The sequence below is a fragment of the Physella acuta genome, unplaced genomic scaffold (genome assembly GCF_028476545.2).
Source record: "Physella acuta isolate Inbredline_101_S28 unplaced genomic scaffold, ASM2847654v3 ptg000428l, whole genome shotgun sequence".
NCBI classification, from domain to species: domain Eukaryota; kingdom Metazoa; phylum Mollusca; class Gastropoda; family Physidae; genus Physella; species Physella acuta.
The window spans coordinates 7,501-33,047 of record NW_026731947.1 but is presented as its reverse complement, the minus strand read 5'-3'; the positions used below and the strand labels follow the sequence as shown (position 1 = coordinate 33,047).

The window sequence follows — 25,547 nt, the reverse complement described above, 5'->3', positions numbered from 1 at the left end:
ACCACCGCTGACCGTACCACGACCACCGACCACCGCACCTTCGTACCACGACAATTGTACCACCGTCACCGCTCACCACGACCACCGCTCACCCGGTGCCAGACCTCGCCTGGTAAAACGTCTGTCGCAGGTCGTCTGCGCCGAATGACGGGCTGAGCTATATCTGGGAGAAACGTCTGCTGGGGGAGATGCGAGGTTGCGCGTCGCTGTCCATTCACAAACTGGTGGCTCCAAGAAAAAACAAACTTTGAAAACTTTGATTAAACTTGTTTCTGGAAGCGACTGGTACTATTTGATTAGAAGTTGTAACTGAAATTTTTAAAAATCTTTTTGAATGTGTTTTTCTTTTAGTTTCGTTTTTATATCAGATTGATATTATTTATAAACGGATACATTGATACATTTTTTCCGGATAATAAATAAAATTATTTCTAAGTCATTTAGCAAGAAAAATGAGTTTGTACAATATGCTTTAACGCATTAAATATACAATAAAAATAATAATTTGATAGCTTTTTCTCTGCCGTTTTTTCTGTTTCAAACCTTTGCGCTTGCGTCTATCTTTATCATCCCTGTATATATATATATATATATATATATATATATATATATATATATATATATTTATATTTATATATATATATATATATATATATATATATTTATATATATATATATATATATATATATATATATATATATATATATATATATATATATATATATATATATATATATATATATATATATATATATATATATATATATATATATATATATATATAAGGAGCTTACTGAACTTCATTGGGTTTAAGAGAAATGTTTCAAAACAAACATTGGAAACTGTTTTAGTAAATTAAGTAACGCGCGACTTAGCAGGACTCAGCACAACCCAGTACTCATCCAGCAAGATTTTACACGCTGAAAGAAAACGTGAGTACCATTTTAATTTTTTCTGGTAAAAATATATTTGATTAAAGAAACACGACAGAATAGGTTTACATTTTTTTACTCTAATTGTATAGCAAAAGTAGAAATGTATGGATGGATTCTTGATGATTTCTCTGAGACATGTAGAAGATATCTTTTAAGGGCATATTTATATAGCATATCGTGGGCAACTTTTAAGAGTTAATTTGAAAGGCATCTCGAGGGCATATTTTAGATCGTGATATATTTTTACAGATGCGATTTCAAAATTTATGTTCGACTTCTCTCTTTTTTTTTATTCATCTAATGATCTTTACATACGCGAAGTATATATAAAATAACAAACTTTTAGGTCGTTCAAAAATATTTGTTTTATCATAAATTCCAGGTTTTGATATTCATATTTTAAATTTTCCTTGTAAAATATTAATTGTGTTTAAAAATAAAATTACTGTTAAAACCAATACATTCACAAACGTATTAAATACGGACATAATTTAAAATGTATGTAAAATATTCCTCCTACAGTTAACTATATCTAAAAATTAATTTTTAACGCACTTTTTGAGTCTTCTCTGCCGATATCTTAAAGATCTGCAGTAAAAAAATGATTACGTTTCTGGCTTCCTGGCTTGTCTGTTGTATACATCTGCTAGAGCCACGCCATCATCTGTTACACCATCAACTACCACAAAAAGTGTAATTATCGTTTCATCAAGCATCATAGACAACATAATCCAGTTAATGGTATAAACTCTGACTGTGTGTGGTAATGTCTTCAGCTTTAGAAATATGCGGAGTAAATGCTTAAAGGTTTATTTAGATTCATTTATCTTGCATTTAAGCATTAGCAAAGCGTTTTTTTCTAGAAGGTGCAAAATATAAAAACATCTTATAAATTACATTTCATCTATTGTTTTGCTTCTCATTTAAAACTTGTTTATCTCTTGGATAAACTTTATTAATGTCGGAAATCCTTGATCTACAATATAACTGTATACATACAGCAGTATGTTTACATTTTCAATGTACATATATTTCGGTTGAATTATCTTCATTTGTATAATTAACTGCTACATGATTGGTAGCTATGGCATATAAAGAAGATGATAAAAATACATGAATATACTAAGATACTTCACCTACATCTAAACGGGTTTACGACATTTCCCGAAAGACGCTCAATGTCGTTTTTTCAAAAGTCGTTTTTACTTTCAGGTATGCTAAGTATAGAGGAAGTATTATAATCGTGCAAAAAATCGAATAGAGCTTTTCACAAATCTTGACGTTTTTCACCTCCCTGAGTCGGAAAAACATAGTTTTGCAATTTTGTCCGTATTTATGTGTTTGTATGTATGTACGTGCGTATGTGCGTGTGTGTGTGTGTGTGTGTGTCTGTGAACACGATAACTTGAGTACCGTTACAGCTAGGTTGACGAAAATCATATATAAGTATAACATAAAATTTGTAGTTCTGTATCAACTTTTGAGCTATTTCCTGTAACCGGAAGTTGAACTTATTCTACTTTTGTTTTTCTAAAAGCCTATAAAGTACTGTTTAAGCTAGATAAATGAAATTTCATACCACGTAAGTAAAAGATCTCTTTCTTTGCTTTCTATCAAATTTTGAGTAATTTCCTTTGAACGAAAGTAGTAATTTACGTTATTTCCGATTCCCCCCCCCCCCCCCCCCCCCCCCCAAAAAAAATTTTTAAAAAAAAAACAAAGAAAAAAAACAACGAATATGAATTTATAAAGTACTAATATTCCGCACTATTATACACATATTGTTTGCGATTCACTTGGTGCTCATTTTTTTTCAACGATATTCTATTCTATTTTTAAAAGTTTAATTGATTAAAAAATGGATTAAAATCATGTCTATATCCCGGGATACCACCCCCCTTATTGATATATAAGAATATTCGAGAAAGTTTAGGGGGGATCACTCCCGGTTTATTTCGAATGGAAACTTTTCCGACGAACACTTGCCTTAGGCCGTTTGCCCGAAAAAAACAAAACACTTATAGTATGTATTACGAAGTAGACATTCTTAATACATTTGAATATAAAATTTTGATAATCAAAACAATTCTAAGCATTAAAAAACAACCGAAAAGAAAATATATATTATTAAGTAGTTATTTTTAATACATTTGTATTTACAGTATAAAAAGCGTAAACATTTAATTGAGTTTTCTCTTCTATATGGGCTGCTGTCCACATCTTACGAGCCTGAGCTTATGTTTAAATTCTTATTTTAGTGAATTAATTTTTTTTTTAATTTCAAGGGTTTTATGTTCCGCTAGCTTTGCGTATCGACTAAAAAATTTTTAGGATTAGATTTTTGCTATAATTAGGGTTTATTTGTGTGATAATTTCAACAAACGGGCAAAGCAGTGATTATCCTTTGGTTGAAAAACTACTGCGTTCAATAATGGTCCGTGAACAAATAATGTTCCAAATTTATAAAATTCGAAATTCAATAAATTATCTCATCCCATTGATCCGTACAACCACGAAACGAAACACTGCACTTTCCGTCTTCGGAAAAAACAGAGAAAATTGTTTTCATTTCTCCAAGGTAATCCAACAAGGGAATTTCCGGCTACCGAAAACTCCATAAAACATTTTCTATTAGATGGGTCAATTCGTTATCAGGAAGTTCAAAGCAGTAAACGATTGACCGGGCCGGAGCAAGTAAATACCACCCGTGTTATCAACTCGCTTAATCGGCCACCCGTTACAGAGACCACCTTTCCAGGAGATTACACCAAAATCGTTAGCCTTCCCTAAGTCTGCTCGCGCTTAACTGGAGCAGTTTTCTTTCTACAAAACAACCGACGTTTAGAGTAAGACAGCTTTTCTTTAGAAACTAACAGACGTTCAGAGTAACAAAGCTTTTCTTTAGAAACCAACAGACACCAATAGACGGGGATAGAATTCTTATATGAGTGTTTGAGGATGAGTCTTAGGTGTGATTTGTACGTCCAAATTTATCCCGAGGTTCAGTTTGTCTGTCCAAATTTAAGCTGATGTGTAATTTGTACGTCCAGGGTTGACCTCATGGATAATTTTTACGTCCAAAATTCAGCCTAAGGTATAATTTAAGTGTCTTTAAATATTTTTTATCATCAATTATATAATTAAATAATTGGCAAGTTCTTCTTTGTTCTTAAATTTAGTGTTGTAAGGGATTCCCTCCAACACAATTAAGTAAACGTGTCAACTGGTTATGCACCATTGAGGCCATTGACTCCGATTTCAGCCTGCTTTTCTTTTTGGATTTACTACAATAGCCTTCCTCCAACCAAAAACAAAATAGAAGGAGGCAGTTGTTTGATTTTCGAGTTGTCTCTCCTAGAAGAGCGGCTGTCCCCAGCTAACGATTATCTGCCCGAGGGTTCGAACTCGAGACTTTTTACCGACTCGACCACGCCGACCCCCATTGGCAAGTTGAGAAAGCCCACTAGTTTGAATGACTAATAACAACAAATTGAACAAAAGTCTTAACAGACCACAGCTAGTCTGTACAGGCCAACCCACCAACACAAACTTTACATCATCTGTGTAGGTCTCACTGACCTAGTTAGTAAATATTGACATCCGGCTCAGGACAATGTTTTTCATACCCCCCCATCCTTTAAATAGCTCTGCTTATCACATCTAAGCTTGTTTCACGTGATGAATGACGTCAAAGTCAACTCAAATCACGTGATGAATGACGTCAAAGTCAACTCAAATCGCGCGATCTACTTCTTTTTCTAATGCCGCACATGACTTCATTAATTGCTCAATTAATTGCTTATCGCACAATCTATTCTTGACTCTAGAAACAAATACACTCTTGTATATCCTGAGGGAAGAACGCTGCTAAAAATAGATCGATACATTAACCCCAGAATGGGACTTTGGTCCCGACATTTCTCCAAGCAAAGTTTGTGACTTTGCTATGACTTTTTGAATGGCTTTCACATGTCGTTATTTGGTGACATTTTTTTCTTGTCACATTTCACCTCTACAAACTTGTTATTTGACGTTTTTGATCACTTTCACTTGTTCAATTTTGACTTTTTTTTCACATCAAACTACGTGTATCAATTTCAAATTTTAGTACTAGGAAGTGAAACGCGTTTTTCTCCCACAGAAACTGTAAACAAACTAATCTCTTAAAATAGAAACGTTAATGCAAGACTTTAAGCTTTAGATATGAGTTCAGAACTCCAGCCCCTCCCTCCCCATCCTTGCTCACACCGAACATCACGTGACGGGCGAGGGTTAAAAGTTCTTTGAGATTCCAGCCACGAGTCTACTGGGGACTGGTGCCACAAACCCTTCTGGTTTCTCAGACGTGAACTATTAATGGCTCTTTTGACCATTAACTGGACATTACTGCCCGCATTACACGGCCTCAGTGAGTGGGAGATATGTAGTGGTGGGGGGGGGGGGTATCAGAGCTAGGTCTGATGACCTCGTACTAGTTCAGGGACTCCATCAGTTTGTCTGGTCTTCTTCTTCTTCTTCGTTCTTAATTTTAGTGTTGGAAGGGATCCCCCTCCAACTCAATTAAGGATACGTGTCAACTGGTTATGCGCCATTGAGGCGATTGACTCCGATTTCAGCCTGCTTTTGTTTTTGGATTTGCTTCCATAGCCTTTGTCCAACCAAGAACAAACTACAAGGCAGCAGTTGTTTAATTTTGGAGTTGTCTCTCCTAGAAGAGTGGCTGTCCCCAGCTAACGAGCCTCATCTGCCCGAGTGTTTGTCTGGTGACATCTATCGTGTTTGGTGACATTGTCATTTTTTGTCCTTTTTGTCATGTATGGTGCCGTCTGTCATGTCACCATTTCTGTATAGTAAACCCTGTCATGTCACCATTTCTGTATAGTAAACCCTGTCATGTCACCATTTCATTGTCCTCCGTAGTGTGAGACAACATAATGAGCTACATACAAAACTACTAACGCCACTTAGATGATTATCTTTTTAACAGTTGACAGTCTCATACACAATGTTTATGTCAACTTAAAGCTCATTTCTGGCGATATGACTTGCCCTTATACTCAGTTTTAATATTATTTTTATTTAAATTATAAGTCACAGGCTCCGCCACACATCTTGCAATCTCACCCACTCTCAACCACACCCATCCTCAACCACTCACACCCTTAACCAGACCCACCCCTAACCACACGCACCCTCAACCACACCTTCAACCACACCCCCACTCTGTCACCCCCACAACGACCTAAACTGTTTGAATATTTGCCCCAACAATCACCAGAAGACAAAAAACACCCCCACCCCCCCATCCTACCTTACCCTTTAATCAGAAATCTATGACCTCGCCCTCAATGCCCCCACCCCTTCCCTAGGCCAGGATTTCCGATCGTCTGCTGAGAGATACAGGTTAACGGACCAACATTCGAAACACGTGACGCCATTTCCGCCTTGTCCCCGCGCGCCAAGCACGTTGCATGTCCGAATCAGATGCGCATTAGCCGAATAACGGAAGCAGTCATGCGCAGTGTGGGAAGTCACTGTCTAGATGGCGGTGTGATAGGCCGAGGTATTTCGGTGATAAATTAATTAAGATAATTAGCGAAAGATTGTCGATGTCGTTGATTGTCTTAGGGTTGTTGTGTAATTTAGATGGGGTGACCTTTAGTAGAACAAGAGCTGCTTTGTTAAAGGTCAACGCGGCAATTAATTACCAATTACTGTTTTTTTTTAATTTTCGGTGCGTCGTACAAATCTATTCGGAGATCAGGTAGTACTAGGTCAAAGTGACAAGATGGCTGACAGATAAGATGACCGATTAACCAAATGGACGACTCAAAAAGATGACCATACAATAGACAGTTCGTTGATTACCTAACATTATTTGAAATCGCTAGTCGACATTTTGACCCGTTTACTTTCGACCCAAATGGCAGTAATTCCAGCTTTCGTTTTTGTCGATTTTGACAGGTGATTGGATAAATTAACACAATATTTTCATTTACCAGTTCTGGATGATATTCAAAGTCCCGCCCCAACGGTACAAGAACTAACGACCTTGACCTACTATAGGGACCTTAACAACATGACGTCCAGAGAGCTGGCACGCTACTTCCGCTTTAGGTCACCCATCTACGTCACCGCACGCGCGGGATATTAATAGATACATTGTATTGCTTCCGGTATAAAATTTAATTAAAAGGTCACCTCTATAAAAGTGATTTTAGGGAATCCCCGATAAGCGAATGTAACCGACATAAGGAAGAATAAATAACTGAATGAAAGGATGGGGGTGGGAGGGGTGCTGGTGTGAGACACGACGGGTTGTTAGAGTTAGAATATATATATATATATATATATATATATATATATATATATATATATATATATATATATATATATATATATATATATATATATATATATATATATATATATATGTTTTTATATAGATAAATAAATATATACATATATATAGATAAATATATATATATATATATATATATATATTTATATATATATATATATATATATATATATATATATATATATATATATATATATGTGTATATATATATATATATATATATATATATATATATATATATATATATATATATATATATATATATATATTTATATATATATATATATCGACATATGATTTGAACGATAACGGGGGTACATGCTAGTATTACAATAAAAGTATTTCGAAGGGAAAAGAGTGCGAACTAAAGACAACATATTACTCCGTGTTCCCTCTTAGTTGTCTTTGGTCAGGGGTTTCATCGTGAATGCTCGACACAGATACCGTAAGACATTTATTAATTCACTCACGGATTGGTAGCTCTGATGTTGCTACATTGGAGTAAAAATATGAGAGGGTATACAACAACTCTAGCCACAGATGGGTAATCGAAGAATGATTTTTAAAAAAAATAGTTTGGGGCGGGTTGGTTGAAATTTTAGCATCTTCACTAAAGTTCATTTCATTAATTCCACATCTTACTTTAAATCATATCAGTAGCGAGATAAAAATGGTTTTGTTTTGTTTCGCACTGAAAATGTCTTAAAACGCACATTTTGGACGTGAACAGATTTTAATTGTGTACACACGACACAAACCATATTTCGGTTACTGCAGACATTCAGATATCTAGCGTGTACATATTTGGCTTGTACACAATTTTACTTGATCTGACATTTACGCACAATTTTCAACTCATATATAATCGATTGACTAGACCTACATGCATGCTATATTTCAAATACTTATTTTTTTTCTAGACCAGAATATTGAACACGATGTTGCCTGAGACCCCCCTACCCCCTACACTTTACCTACCCCCCCCCCCCTCTGCTCCCGACTGTTACAGAGCCCTACATGCATGCTATAGATCAAATACTTATTTTTTTCTAGACCAGAATATCGAGCATGCTCTTGCCTGAGAACCCCCCCCCTTTACACTTTACCCCCCCCCCCGTTACACTTTACCCCCCCCCCCCCCCACACCCCCCCCCCTCTGCTCCCGACGGTTACAGACGCCCCTCCTGGTGTTCCTGACACACACAAGCCCAGAGATCTGTCCCACAAAAGGACGTCACACTCCCCATCTGTCCCCGGGAGCGCAGTACTCACGTCCGTCTCCTGTTATCTCCCCTACCGCTTGCACGATTACTTCCCTTCTCACACCCATGTCGATTTATTTTTTCCTGCGTGTAAAACATAAAGCAGTAAGTTGTTGTGTGGAAGATACAATGATACCGTGTACAAAAACCGACAACGTCTTTTATCCACTAAAAACATTATCTCGGATCTTTATGATTTGTTTCTGTTAACCATAAAAATTCCGGATTTTGGCTTTGTTAGGAGACGGCGTGGTCGGACGGTAGAGCACACGCCTGCTAACTTTTCCGAAGGATTCGAGTTCGGGTACCGGGTTAGGGTCTGTTTGACGTCCCTGAGTCCACCCAGCTCTGATTAGTACCTGTCTCACTTTAGGAAGTAAATGCGCCTGGGCATAGAACTGACCAGACTATCAATTAATATGCCGAGATTAATAAACAACAGACAAACTCTGCGTCAGCTGTTTTTTTTACCGCTATGCCCGAAAAGGTAACTTAATGAGCAATTAAATTTTGGATTTTTCAATTATGAAATTGTTTTTAAAAAGGACCTAACACATACCAAATAAAAATCGATGTGTTTGGTCTGATGTTGTATGTAGTCTGTTCTTATCATTGTTTATATGTTGTGTGTACTCTGTCCTTATCAATGTTTATATGTTGTTTTTACTCTTGTTCACATATGTTGTGTGTAATCTGCCCATATCAATTTTAGTTAGTTGTGTGTCGCCTGTCTTTATTAATGTTTATATGTTGTGCGTACTCTAGCCCTTACGAATGTTTATATGTTGTGCGTACTCTAGCCCATATGAATGTTGTATATGTTGTGTGTAGGCATACAATCATAAATATGTTCATTCATTTACTCACTGAACCTGTGTATTCAGCCTCCTGATACCCCTCCTTTTCACGTCCCCCCTCCCCTTTTTTTCGCTCCCCCCCTCCCCCGAGTAAACATTGAAATAAAATTCCATGCTGTGCTTGAAGCTTATTAACTGACCTCAAGATACTAAACTATTAAAAAACTGGGACCCCAAACCATAAATTTTGTTTGTTTTAAAATATTTTTTTTATAAATTATAAAAATGGAAGTTAATAATGATACGGATTGCAGTAAAGCTGAAAAAAAAACTGCTCTCCCCCACGGTGATTAAGAGATTAAGTATCCCATGTGTGTGTATCAGCAGCGTGTGTGTGTGTGTGAGCAGTGAATATGTGTGTGTGTGTTAGCAGTGTGAGCAGATATGTCACGGTGCCCTGTCATCTAATCTACATTGAGCCCGCTCAATTTATCGCTTTAATTAATCTTAATCGCAAATCGGCCAAGTAATTTAGCCATTTAATCTTTTTAAAAAATCAGACATTGTGCAACTTCCGGTTTGAAGAGAATTATCTCCCCTTTTTACATTAATTAATAGATAATGTCAGACGCTTACTTCCCCTTCTTTATTCGTGAAAAAAAACACGATCAAGTCGAAAATCAGTTTCACATCAATTTTTACGTTAAAATGTTCCGTCACACGCGAAAATTCGCGTTTTTTGCTGTAATTGGAGAGAAAAATAAATGCGTTATTTCTCGCAAAGAATTTTTTAAACACAGAAGTGCGAACAGTAGCATTCATTCTCATTGTGGTGAATGAGCGAGGTTTGGGTGTGTGTGGGAGGGGGGGGGGGAGGGGGGTGTGGAGGTGGGGGGAGGCAGGCAAGTTCTACTTGACATAATAAACTCAGTTTGGATTGTAGTGTTGTTGCTAAGTTAGATGAACTTATTGTTAGATGTTGGACATTAGGTGTGATCTAGGTGGCGTGTGAAATCTGAAATGGTCTAGGGTTGGTCAAATTATCGATGCATGTTTGTGTTTTTACAATTTATAGATATTAAGAATAAAACAAAAAAAAATGTTTGTTTAAAAAAAAAGTTTTTAATAAATGCAAAAAAAAAAAAGAAGATAAAATAAACTTGCCTTCTACTCGTGTAAATCTAAATAAAGATCACTTTGTTTAATGTCTTCGTTTAAGTGCATTAAAAAGTGTGTTATTTAAAGTTTTAAAAAATTACATGCGTTTTTTAACCCGTGTTTTAGAGTAATTATAGTCAGATACAGAGTTGGAGTTAGTTCAAGGGACTTAACTGTTTGTTGTCTCCCCTTTACCACTCAGCATTACCGCCCCTCTGTTGGAAGATGAGCGTGCAGGGAGATAAACACAAATGCAACTTGCGAACTTTGTTCGAATCCATCAGAGATTAGGTGTGCGGTGAGGTGTAAAATGGTGTGAACATCACTGGGTATTGAAAGGTGTTAATACCTCAGTGTACCGCACATAATGCAGTAAAAGTTTATTTTAACTAATTTTTTAATGACGCTTTAGCAGGAACATACAATAAAAGTCGGATGCAATACAACCACGCAGTTAGTCAGGTAAGGCGTGGGGTCGGTCCAGAACTTAATAGAACACAGGTTTTTATGTTTAAATTAAAAAAACATGTTGTGTAAGTTTCGACGATATTTCTTTTCAACAGGAAGATCATTAAGGCAAGTTCAGAAGCTTTGTCGTTTTTTTTAGCGCAATTTCCATACTGACAATTGCGATGAACTCGTCATTTCTGGATGGATGGATGGATGTGTGTCCGCAGCTTTAAGTCGTATCTCCTCCTCAACGAAGCAATATCGAGGACTAGTTAAGCAAGTTCCGAGGATGATTGTGGGCAAAAAAATTCCCGGAATTCCTTCCTGGATTTCCCGGAAAAGCCAAAAAACCTCGAAAAAAAATGCAGTTTTTGGCCCATATCTCGGCAACCAGACCACTTAGCGACTTGAAACATTTACCAATCGATTCCTGCCATAATTTAGAACAATATTGCCCAAGAAAATTTTCAAAAACATTCTTTCGTTCGGTCACAAAAAATTAATTAATGAAATTGCGCTTAAATTGTCACTAGACTTTTTATTAACTTGTTTTAATCGTGTTATGCGCCGAACCGAGTCTCATGGCTTAACAGCTGTCCACAGACCTATACTTTAAGAACCACTGACGATTTACAGATCTGTACATAAAAATATACATTAAGAACCACTGACGCCGCATGTCATAGCAAAATATGGGTTTGGTTTGATGCTTAAAATGTTTGAACTCTTCTAAACGTGTAGATCAATATGCATTTATTTATTTAGACACCCTACATTTACATATTTAAAAAAAAACAACAACGAGGGGAATGAGTGAACGAAACAAGTGTAAATATTATTTTCCTCGTTTATTTAATCTAGTTTGTTTCGTTGTTCGTTCGGTTCTTCTTCTACCCAGCACAGATTTTAATTTTTTCTCTCCCCATAAGCCAAGCCATGCTGAAAATCTCACACGGATAAAACTAATATTTAATTTGTGTCCCGCTTAATTTATTGTAAGTTGACAAATCATTCAACCCTTGCCCCCCAACAATTTGAAAATGAGAAGAAAAAAAAAACCCCGACAGTATCAAATGAAAACAGGGACAACAACCTGTGCAGACGTCACTCATTGTTTTATCGGGTTGAACGACAACATTCAGGTTGAACGGTTGAACGACAACATTCACTCAACTTGTGTCATCAGATAAACATCCCACGGCGAAAAATCGAATGTAAGGAAATTGGGGGTGGGGGGGGGGGGTATGGGGAAAGGGAAGGGCGGGGTGTATTTTAAAACGGTTCAATTCTTGTTCCTGCTTATACGTCTTCCATAGAAAACTTACGAACCAATTTCACAAGTTGCTTCCCTTGAGACCGCTTGCAACTGTCTACATACGTTGTTGTTTAGGTTATATGGATAGAGATGTTGTTGTTTTATTTATATGGATATAGATGTTGTTATTTAAGTTATAAGTATAGATATGTTGATGTTTAAGTTATATGTAAACATATGTTGATGTTTAAGTTATAAGCATAGAGATGTTGATTTTTAAGTTATATGGATGGTGATGTTGGTGTTTAAGTTATATGGATATAGATGTTGATGTTAGAGGTGACGTGGCTAGCTCAACACGGAGTAGGTGTATTAACAGTGAAACGGATATGTAACCGTCGTATGGAATAGTTTAACATTGGGTTTAACAGAGAAACGGATAGTTAACCGTCGTATTGAATAGTTTAACATTGGATAGTTTAACAGATAGTGGGCATGGCAATTCAACTTATGAGTCTAAAACATTTAATACAAAAATCAAAAGCAGTCAGCTATTTATTTAAGCAAGGCTTACGGTGCAAAATATGTTTATCTAGTAGGCCCTATATGGGTCGTAACAATAATCAGTGATTTTAGGTCTAAAGTAGTGTGGTTATTTTTGGTGTTGGTGTTGATGATAATGATGGTGATAGTGATGGTGATGATGATGATGGTGATGGTGGTGATGGTGGGTATGTAGAATGATTTACATGGATGTTTGGGCAGTGGAAGGTGTGGAGCTTCAGTCAGTGTAAACATCATGAGTATATGTGATGATTGTTCACGTGATTTTATGAATGTTTGCGTTGTATCTGTGGTGGATGTGTGTGGATGGGTGTGTGTGTGTGTGTAACATATATAGTGAGGTAAATTATGGAGTATGTGAGGTGAATTTGAGAGGAATGTGTGTGTATATAGAAACTGTGTGATTTATGTGTGTATGTGATAAAATGGGTTCATATATGCAAGTGGTGTGTGTAAGAGGAATGTGTGTGTAAATGATTATGTGCTGTGAGTGATTTATTCGTGTATGTGAGAAATGGTTCATATATGCGAAGGGTGTGTGAGAGGTCGTATGTGTGAGGTGGATAACAAAATAATTCATCCGGCGTTGAGATATAAAAACATTAATCAGCGGGAGACAGGCGGTAATAAGATAAAAATGGCGAGTTATGTTGTGATGCAGAGAGACTTAAGGATAGGGAGAGAGGGGTAGAGAGAAATAAGGATAAAATTAGGGAGAGACTGTAGGATAGGGAGAGAAGGGCAACGGTGAGAAATAAGGATACAATTTGGGAGAGACTTAAGAATTAAGGAGGCTAAAGCAGTGTTTCTTCCAGACTTTTTCTCCGGGGGGGGGGGGGGGCACTTGATATTTTTTTTTTGGGGGGGGGGGGGGGGGCTAAAGCACTGTGGGAATTGATGACAGAGAGAGACAGAAAGCTCAGGTAACAGAGAGAAGACAGATGACAATGAAGGGGAAGTCAAGATGGATTATTTTAAAACACATTTTTGCTAATCAAAGTTTACAGCCTAAAAAACAATTCGACGGTAAATTTTCGTTAGAACTACAAAGACAAACAACCAATATCTAAGCTAGCGAGATATCGTTAGAGTTGAAGAGTTTTGAAATTATTTGTACACCACAAAACTCACGATTTGGACGTTCATTACAATAATGTGCGACATTAGAAGAGACTAGCTAATGTGGTTTATGAGTGGGGGTTAGAGTGGAAAAGTAGTGGGAAAAGAGCGAGTTTCTGAGTGTGCTAGAAAGTTGATGACACTACTCCAGGTCGATACGTTAAATCGATACTTAAAGTAAATCGCCCCTGTCGAATGTTCCACAAGAGTCGAGGAATAAAATTGATATAAATTTTATTTTATGGAAGGTCACAGTTAAACCATCACTAGGTTTTTTTTTAGCGCAATTTCCATTCTGGAGAATTGCGTTTATTAACTCGTCATTTCTGGGAATGGATGGATGAATGAATGAATGTATGGATGAATGTGTGTCCGGGCTTTAAGTCGTATCTCCTCCTCAACGAAGCAATATCAATGACTAGTTCCAAAAGCAATTATGTTAAGCAAGTTACAAGAATGAGCATAGGCCATAAAAATTCCGGGTTTCTTTCATGTATTTCCCGGAAAAGCTAAAAAACCTCGAAAAAATTCAGTTTTTGGCCCATATCTCGGCAACCAGACCACTTAGCGACTTGAAACATGTACCAATCGATTCCAGCCATAATTTAGAACAATATTGCCGAAGAAAGTTTTCAAAAATATCCTCTCGTTCGGTCACAAATTTTAAAATTACATAAACACCTACAAACCGATCGTTCTTCTAGCTTGAAAGCACCCCAGCATTATACGTCAGAGCTATTTTTAGATAACATAAGGAAATTGCGCATAAATGTCACTAGACTTTTTTAATTAACTTGTTTACGATGTTACGTTAAAATATCTTTAAGTAAGTATTTCATTTCAAGGCAAGTTCAAAACATGTATAACACAAATAATCATGTATTAAATGTAGCGTTGAAAAACAATTTTAAGTATAATACACACACACACACATACACACACATACTGTATATATATATATATATATATATATATATATATATATATATATATATATATTTACTGTATAAATGTATATATTATTCATTCTTTGTTGCGTTAAAAAAACAGTAGTAAATCATTTGTTTTAAACCTAAAAATGCATCGGTTAGCATTTTTAGTTTTTTAAAGTCGCAGTTTTAAAATGATTTACAATCTAATAAACTGTAATTAACGCTTTCCATGGCGATTAAAAAAAAAACATTACGTAAAAATTGGTAGCCACAAAATTGGCAGAATTATTTAAATTAAGTGCAAAAAAATGTATAGGAATTGAATTAATTTATATTTGATCAGATGGGCTTTTTTTCAAGCAAGAATTGAGATGTGAATTTGAAAGTTGATTTAAACGTTTATATTAACCAGTTTCAGTATGATTCTTGAAAGGGTTAATGGCCTGCTTAATTTGGTCATTTATCGGATATCTGAATTGATGACAATTGTATTATAAACCATTTTATTTTGTAAATTAAGACCCCCCACCTTAAATATACGAAACCAAATTTACATCCTAATCAAGTTCTAGTTTTATTTCCGCTGTATCAGATATATCTGGTGGTGGTAGTGGTTCTGCTAGTAGTGGTAGTGTTGGTACTGGTTCTTCTGGTGGTAGTGGTCAGATAATGGAGTAATTGAGTTAGTAGGTGTGGTATTGGTGGTAATGGCTCTACTTATGGTACTGGTTCTTCTGCTGGTAGTGGTCATATGATGAAGTGGTGGTAGTATGGTAGTGGCTCTTCTTGTAGTAGTGATTCTATTGGTGGTAGTGGTGGTAGCAGTCTGACTGGTCAGATGATGTAGCAGTGGCAGTGGTTGTAGAGATTCTACTATTGATATTGGTGGTAGTGGTTCAACAGGAGGTAGTGGTAGCAATGGTGGTGCTAGTTTACCGGATCACACAGTGGATCTAGTGGTGCCGGTGGTTCAGCCAGTACGGGCTAGCTGGGACTAGAAACACGACAAATAACAAAACGCTCCGTATGTGTCTAACGACTCGACCACTTAACTATTCGGTCTTTTAGACAATCGCAAACTTTTTGAGCTATAGCAGAAATAAACAACACGAAAATAAACTCATTATCTTTTTAAATATGATGCTAATGCGATAAGTTAAATTAGATAATGTGTGTACCGTAGATTTCGGTAATATCTATCAGACCTTTCATTTCATCAACATTAACCAACGTTCTGGAAGTTTTGATTCGTGGGGGCAATTTGGTTAGAGAACATATTTTTAAATTCCCAGAGCTTCCATTTTCAGCAGGTCTGCGGCCCATTAGAGCCACTCTCTCTGGGGGTGTGGGGTGTTTGGGGCGTGGGGTGTCTGGGGGTGTGGAGTACACGGTGAAGACGAGGGGAAAAAAACTGGCAAATTTGGCGCCTCTTAGCTAATGAAAACAGTTCTGTGGAGCTGAGACGGAGAGCAATTACGTCAACTTAGCGTGATAGACATAATCGTGTTTGTTGATAGACATAATCGTGTTTGTCTTCTGGATCATCTGCTATGTTTGGAGGTGGCGAAAAAACGAACCATTTACGATGGGTTTTGTGTTTTAGTAAACTTTGTCATTTTCAAAATTAAATAGCTTTTTGTGTTTTTTATCATGAAGTTTAAAAAAAAGTTTTTTATAGTTACACATTTTAGTAATTTTATTTATTTAGTGACTTTAAAGGAAGGTGTACCTAAAAGAAGATCTACCTAAAGGAAGATCTACCTAAAGGAAGATCTACCTAAAGGAAGGTATACCTAAAGCAAGATCTACCTAAAGGAAGATCTATCTAAAGGAAGATCTATCTAAAGGAAGATCTACCTAAAGGAAGATCTATCTAAAGGAAGATCTATCTAAAGGAAGATCTACCTAAAGGAAGATCTATCTAAAGGAAGATCTACCTAAAGGAAGATCTATCTAAAGGAAGATCTAAAGAAAGATGTCCTAAGAAATATCTACTAAAAGAAGATGAGTCCAAAGAAAGATAGATCTGTTTAAAGATCTACCCTGAGATATTTGCACAGTAAAAGCTTTGTCTAGAGGAATCATTAACCAGAAACCCTACAACCCTTCACCATTTGGGACCTACTCATATTAACTCGTATTTAGATTCATCAATGTTCCTATTTCTTTATTTTTGTGCCCTTATTAATGTACTGAATGAGATATTTCCCGTCGTAAAAATCTTCTGTTTATTCACTTAGCTATAGGAACACACAATCTATCAATAATCGAAATCAAATTCTGATTTACTTGTATAAAGGTGATCTGCATTAACAGCGAAGCTTTTAGGTAAAGTAACAAACACTTTCTAAAACATATAACGCCATCTTTCAACTTATTTGCATTCACAAATATTTGTATGCGAATGGTGTTAGCGTCCCTAGCTACAAGAGAAATCGTCAGTCAGAAAGTTTAAGATAAAACATCAGTCAGAAAATTTAAGATAAAACATCTTTCAGAATATTGAAGATACACACTCGAGAAGTTTCTCTCGCCTCTCGCACAAAACATTTTCACCCAGTTCAAGATTGGTCCCTTCATTTGAATAGCCGTACACTTTATCTTTGAGCGGATAAAGGATATCTGCTCATTACTCATTCATGAAATTCATTTCCATTAGTCCAGTAGATGTCGCGACGGTCTAATGGGCAGGCATGTTTTAAATACCCTAGACTTGGCCAGATAAAAAAATCTAGTCCTAGGTCAAAGCTCTTAATGTTTACGACCAAATCTGAATATTCCTTTCTTACGTGCCTACTCGTACACGAACATTGTTAAATAAAAAAAAATAAATTTGAATAAAAAGTTTCAAATTCAATACTTTAAAAGATCAATCATCAATAATCAATTTGTTGCTTCCCACCCGTCATTTAAACTGTAAATAACATATTTTGAAGAAAAAAAAAACACTTAAATTTAACCGATTTTATTTAATGAGAAAACAACAATTAAAAAATTACTTTAAATTTTATTATTTTCTGGGAAAAAAAATCCCAATTTAATTTATTTAATGCGCTAATAGATTCATAGATACGGTCCGATGTCAAGTTTTTATTCCCCGGGAAAACAAAAACAACAACCGTTCTCCGTCCACCGCCCACGAAACAAACTTGATCAACCATAGACTTTTGACACCCCGATGACGTCCCCTGGTGAGAAGATTGTCTGTCCTTGATGTCATCCCCCCGTCCAAGACGTCAGTTCTCAACAGGACACCGCTCTTAGATGATTAAAGTTTCTATTACATTAGTTGCCTCCCATCATAAGCTCGTAAAGGGAAGGGGAAACCGATTATCTTCTCCTGATGATTCATCTCATTTTACAATTATTGATATTAAAAGGCCAAATATTAATTTATTTTAAAAATTATGTACCATGAAATTAGTAGGCATTACTTTAACACGATTTAAGATTTGGCAGGACTGGTATTCGAACTCGGGACCTTATTGTGCGTTTGTATAGCTTTTGTGAAGTTCAAACTGCCACAAGTGACAAGATCTAGTAGCACACATTGCAAATATTGACTGACTAAATTAGTCGCATATCAATGACAGTCCGAGGCACACATTGCAAATATTGACTGACTAAATTAGTCGCATATCAATGACAGCCAGAAGCACACATTGCAAATGTTGACTGACTAAATTAGTCGCATATCAATGGCAGTCAGACACAAGTCACATCAATGCTGTGTTCATTTGCTGACATCTAACTAGTTTCCTTGGGCAAATAGCAGCACAATCTTCCAGTAATGAGACACTTGCATGGAAGAACGCTCATGGTAAAAATAGAGGGGAAATTACCGTAATCCAATTAAAAGTTGTGTAATGTATGCTCAACATCTGCTTTGTGAAGACCTGTCGGCACAATAAATAACAATAAACATGCCGGCATGAAATACAGCAATTTATGATACATATTGCAAGAAGACGAATAAAGTTCTTGATGAATGTGATATCTACAACATGCCGCATTAATGGAATATGGGCATGTTTGATGTAGAATAGCAATAATTATGTAAAGCTATCATGCTACACGACAAAAAGCTACAAAAATAACTTGTTTAACTTTAAACACGGTTGCTAAACTGAGAAATATATTGTTTATAATCTTTATATCGCTCTACGCTAATTTCGCTTGTTTCAAAAAGATGGTTAACTTTTAACAATTATTTCATTATCAAAATCATAACATGTTTTGTTATTTGCAGTATTTTCGGGCAAACAGCTTTCAAGCAAGTGGCTTTCAGAAAAGTGTCGTATTCGAATAATCGTTCATTTGGGTAATCGTCCCATTAAGGCGAAATTCAATCTGGCTAACGTTTCATTGGTGCAAATGTCCATTCGGTAAAACGGCGTTAAAAAAAACAAAACAAATTGGGGCAAGTGTCTTTAGGGCATTCCTCACAGACTTATATGAAGGTGGTCAGAAAAGCTAAGGCTGAGTAGAAGAATTAGTGCTCACAATGATAGAAATGTGTAGCAAATCCTCACCGTTGAAGTCACACAGAAACATGTACAGCTTCTAGAGAAGGTTGACTTAAGGACTAGCGGGGGTTTATCTCAAATCAAATTTGGGGTAATCGAATGAAACGAGAGACGACCGCGGCCATTTTGTTGGTGCCCTCTTCCGGGAGGGTCAGCAGGAGAGGTGATGGTCAGATGCGGAGAGAAAGTAATGAAAGATAAGAGATAGGGGGGGGGGGGGAGAGAAAATAAGGAACACTCAGCTTGAATTAAGGTAATGTGTCTGACAGGGGGAGGGGGTGATGGGGAGATAGAGAGAGGTAGGGGGAGACAGTTACACTCTCATGAGGCGCTCTGAGATGGGGGGGGGGGGGGGAGGGAAGGGCGCGTTCATTCATCTTATCCAAGGGAGAAAACTTGATAATCTTGGCATCGGATTAACCAAGTAACGAAGAAAGAGCGGTATACAAAAATGCCATGTTTTAAGTAAAAGAAAAATATTTTTTTAAAAGAAATTTTGAAACTGTTAAGGTCACAGGCGTTGGGGATCTTGACTTGGGCGGGGGGAGGGGGGGGGTGGGGGGGGGGGGGGGAAGGGGGAGAGAGGGACAGCACCAGGGGCTGAGAACACTGAAGAATGTTCGAGAAAATTGATGAATGACGTTAATGATATAATTATCAGGGATAAGGAGGGAGTGGCCACGAGTTGATCCGACTTAGCAAATGAGGGCTGATCACTTCGGTATGAGCACTCGTCCACGTGAAGTTCGCTTTTAATTTAGCCTGGAATTGGGTTATATTTTTAGTATAGAGAAGTGCGATGGAATTTCGATAACTGATGTTGTATAATTGATACAATTTACCGGAGTGAGTGCTTGATACGGTCTGGGAAGTGGGTTGAGACAATCAAATATTGTTGACTTATATCTATCATCCTTAGCAGTGTTTTTTTTCAATACTTTTTTCTCCAGGTAGGGGGGAGGGGCACTTGATATCTCCGGGGGGGGGGGGGGGGCAGTGGTATAAGTATATATTTTCTGTATAAATTCCATTTCGTTCGGGGGGGGGGGGGGCGGTAGATTTTCTTCCGGGGGGCAAAGACCCTCCCGAAGAGATGCCTGGAAGAACTTTGATTCTTAGACCATCTAATATTTTTAGTCATCTTGTTTTAGAAAATCTAGTATTGGTAACATTTAGTTTTCAGACTATCCAATATTATTATCGTCTAGTTTTAGACCATCTAGTACTTGTATCATCTAGTTTTAGACCATCTAGTATTGATATCGTCTAGTTTTAGACCATCTAGTACTTGTATCATCTAGTTTTAGACCATCTAGTATTGATATCGTCTAGTTTTAGACCATCTAGTACTTGTATCATCTAGTTTTAGACCATCTAGTATTGATATCGTCTAGTTTTAGACCATCTAGTACTTGTATCATCTAGTTTTAGACCATCTAGTATTGATATCGTCTAGTTTTAGACCATCTAGTACTTGTATCATCTAGTTTTAGACCATCTAGTACTTGTATCATCTAGTTTTAGACCATCTAGTACTTGTATCATCTAGTTTTAGACCATCTAGTATTGATATCGTCTAGTTTTAGACCATCTAGTACTTGTATCATCTAGTTTTAGACCATCTAGTACTTGTATCATCTAGTTTTAGACCATCTAGTACTTGTATCATCTAGTTTTAGACCATCTAGTATTGATATCATCATATCGAGATGTTGAGACCATTCAGTGTTCTCTTTATCTTGCCTTCAGATTTTCCATGATAGACAAAGGGACTTCCACACATTTACCCGTCGCGGACTGGTTTTGTATGTGGTTGTAGGTGTGCTTGTGTGTGTGTGTGTGTGTATGCGTGTGTGTGTGTGTATGTGTGTGTGTATGTGTGTGTATGCGGGGGAGGCGGTAGGGAAATGTTTTTATGTGATGTTCGTTAATGTAAATGTAGTATTTTTTAATATGCATGTGATGTTTGTTAATGTGATGGCTGTTTCTGTGTTTCTGGTGTATTTTATGTATATGTTGTGGTTAAATACATGCGACTGTATTTTGGTGTGTGTGGGGCGAGTTCATGTGTTCATTTTTTTAGGCGTGGGCGTTTTGTTTAGTGTGCTGCCGCCTGTGTGAGTGTGTCTACTTGAGTGAGTGAGTGTGAGTGAGTGTGAGTGTTTCTGTGTGAGTGTGTCTGCGTGAGTAAGTGAGTGTGAGTGAGTGTATCTGTGTGAGTGTGCATGTGTGAGTGTGTGGGTGTATCTATCTCAATGAGAGTGTGCAGCAGAAAAGGCATCAACTGTTTTTACGTTGTGAAATCAATTTTTTTTCTCTAATGATCGATAATGACATTCACACAATCAAGCCGACGTTGACAAAATATCCGCACGGAAAAAAAACTAATTCTTTTTTAAATTGAATTGGCGCATTTAAAATTTGGTTGCTATTTTTAAAAGTAAAAATTCGCCAACTGGAAATTGACATCGTGATCTTAGCTTGTGAGTTGGATCAGCATTGTTATAACCGAATACATAAAGTATGATGAAGGGACGGTCGGATGGTAGAGTCAACGCCTGCTAACCCAACGTTTTCGAGTTCGGATCCCGGGCTAGAGTCTATAGGACGTCCCTGCGTCTGGGCATAGTGTTGACCACGTTATTCTCCCATTGAAACAGATCAGCTCTACTTCATCTGCCCATGCGGTTTGGGATCGAACGGGAAAAACATGTGATAAGTGATGAAGGAATGAAGAAAATGTATGTCGAGAATATTTTTACGCTTGTAATTAAACGTAGATGGCTATAAAAGAAGATGGCTATAAACGAAGATGCCTATAAACGAAAATGCCTATAAACGAAGATGACTATAAAAGAAGGTGTCTATAAACGAAGATGTCTATAAACGAAAATGCCTATAAACGAAGATGCCTATAAACGAAGATGTCTATAAACGAAAATGCCTATAAACGAAGATGTCTATAAAAGAAAATGCCTATAAACGAAGATGTCTATAAACTAAGATGTCTATAAACAAACCATATGGGCGATCAAGTAACCATGGAAACCTTTCTTGGCGAAAGATGGAAGTAAAACGTATAGAAAACTGACCATCAATAGTTTCTGTTGATTCATCGACCCTAGTGTGTGCTGGATACGCCCCCCCCCCCCCGCCCTTCCTGACTTACCTATCTACGGTCAACCTATTCTTCCCATCAGTTATTTAATAAATAAAATCTATTAAACTCATATAAGCTGTACGAAACAGAAGTCGCAACTGCATGTATTTTACTACTGGGCTTGTAAGCATGGAGAGATTGGAATGGGCAACCCATCAATATATAATATCGACTGCTTCGTTCTTGATATACAATGTTGGGGGGGGGGGGATCACACTACATTGCTGACGAACTCCGCCGCCGTCTCCAGATTTGCAAGATCTCCATTTACTTATTTTACAATTAAACATTTTCAATGAATGTTTAATGTTGGGGGCTTGAGCTGCTCTGGGCGCCTAAATCCTGAGCGCCCCGAGCCCGCAATTCTTTACACCCTAATCTTTCTACGTCATAGGGTGTTGTAGAGGCTTCGTAGTCCCCCTTCCCCCCCACTCCCAAAAAAAACACCCCCAAAAAAAAACAATAAGTGTTGTTATTTTCATCCATCTTCAATTACAAAAATCAGTTTTCTGAAAAAGTTTTGATGATACTTGGTGAATATTTGATGAATATTTGATGAATATTAGATGTTTATTTGATGTTTATTTGATGATTATTTTATCTTCTACAGAGAGCGACACGACTGATACAACAGAGAAACAACAAAAACAAAACAAGACAAGGTAAGCAACTCTTGGTAATAAAAAATCTATTTCTAAAATTGGGAAATTCCTTGGCCTTCATTTGGCTAATGGTTTGCGCGAAATGACGTGACGTCACGCATACACCACCGGTAGTACTAATGTCCTACACAGTAGGTCTAGTTATTTTTTGGTCTAACATTTTAGAAAGATGTTGTTTTATAAACAAAATTTGATCCGATGATGTCTAGATTTCAATCTTTGATGCTGCAAATCGTACAGAACATAAATTATGAAATTGAAGTTGGTACCTTGATGTCTTATAGGATGGATGTTTTATTTGATTAAATTTGTAAATTATGTTTGTGTTCTTATTTACTGAGATCAGTCAAACACATACACCCACGAGTGATAAAGTTTTCTTAAAATGATTCTTAAAGTACAGGGAAAGATTGAGAAGTAAGTAGGTCTAGATATTTTTCACACAAGTTTATAACGAGCATTTTAAAAAAGTGGAAAAATATGAACGTTTGATATAAATTATTGTTTATCTTATGATTAAAAACAATTACTGTTCTTATATTTTGTATGTATTTAGGATTTTAATACTTTGCTATTGACCGCTGTATTCAGAGGGTTTCCTAGGATGAGCACCGCCCCCCCTCCCCCCCCCCCCCCCCCCAAAAAAAAAAAACTTTTTTTTCCACCAGATCTCAAGTTTTCAGCTAGTCTTTTAGCTTCTTATCTCCGTGTGGTGAATGGTGTAGTCGTTAATCTTTTAGCTCCTAATCCCCGTGTCGTGATTGTTGTGCTAATCTCCGTGTGGTGAATTTTGTGCTAATCCCCGTGTGGTAAATGTTGTGGACGTTAATCTTTTAGCGTCTTATCTCCGTGTCGTGATTGTTGTGCTAATCTCCGTGTGGTGAATTTTGTGCTAATCCCCGTGTGGTAAATGTTGTGGACGTTAATCTTTTAGCGTTTTATCTCCGTGTCGTGATTGTTGTGCTAATCTCCGTGTGGTGAATTTTGTGCTAATCCCCGTGTGGTAAATGTTGTGGACGTTAATCTTTTAGCGTCTTATCTCCGTGTCGTGATTGTTGTGCTAATCTCCGTGTGGTGAATGGTGTAGTCGTTAATCTTTTATCGGCTAATCCCCGTGTCGTGAATGTTGTGCTAATCTCCGTGTGGTAAATGTTGCGGACGTTAATCTTTTAGCGGCTAATCTCCGTGTGGTGAATGGTGTGCTAATCTCCGTGTAGTGTTGTTTTTAGTTCCTGAAGCATTTCTCACCGTCCCAAATCTTAATCTACTTGCTGGCCTTTGTATGTTACATCTTACCGTCTTTACCCTAAGTTGTGTTCATGCTTTTAGCCCACAAGGTTCCAACATACTGTTGACATACGCCGTTCTCATACACAAATGCTTTTACAGCTGACCAGTTTACACCGAAATTAACCTTAATGTCATTACAACATAAATAATTGAATGTCGCTAAAGTACTTGATTAAATTGATGACTGACACCACCAAACCAGAATATGTGTATAGATAAAATATTTTTAATAAATAATTTAAAAGTTAACTAATTTATAGTTTATATTTTCTTTTTTTTGTTTAAATAAAAACATTGCCGACATTTGTACGAGAATATTTATAACATAACTATTATATTATTATTTTACCAATAACTAATATTTAACTTTATTATGTGATCAAGTTGCCGTTTGGCCATGACGCAGTATTTAATTGGAAACACAAACATACACAAATGTTGTCTCCCCTTACTGTCAGCACGTCCGTCAAGTTTACCCAGGAATTATGGTCTACCGTCGGCCGGAACTTGTTTGATCTTCGGGTATCGGCTTTCAGCGCCGCCGCTTCTGCGGTCACGTGCCTATGTCATCTTACGTTTCGTTTCTTTTTCCGTCGGCGGAAGAAGTTTTTAATTTTATAACGACATTAAAATTAATCCTTCTGTACCCGCCGCCTTTTAAAGCTGTGTTTAGGAAGCGAGTGTGGAATAAAGAGGATTATTTATTTTACTGCTGTATTCTGAGATTGAACATCAAAAGACGTTAATTAAATATGCTATGCGTTGGACGTTTTAAATCCTGTTTAACTTAACATTTAGTTGATACAAAAATAGTTTTAGATTTGATGAGTGGAGGGTGGAATGATTGAGTAGATAAAGTAGAGTGCGACTGTTTCTGTGGACGCGACTTATAACGATGTTGTGTGGCGACTACTGTTGACCAACTTGTCTAAAGTTTACCAATAGTGTTGGGGTTGATTCAGACATATAGTGTTGTACATTCTAGAAGACAGCATGACCGGCAAAAAGACAATATGACCGGCACACAGACAACAAGACCGGCACACACAGTCAACAAGACCGGCACACAAACAAA

At 36.9% G+C, this 25,547-nt stretch overlaps 1 long non-coding RNA gene across 1 annotated transcript; it reads left to right on the top strand.

The window, feature by feature from the left end:
• The first annotated feature begins 120 nt into the window (after window positions 1-120).
• On the top strand, window positions 121-23,186 carry LOC131942826 (uncharacterized). The gene is made up of 3 exons (XR_009386816.1): window positions 121-285; window positions 788-933; window positions 23,131-23,186. It is a non-coding gene; the product is annotated as an uncharacterized LOC131942826 (long non-coding RNA).
• Window positions 23,187-25,547: the final 2,361 nt, after the last annotated feature.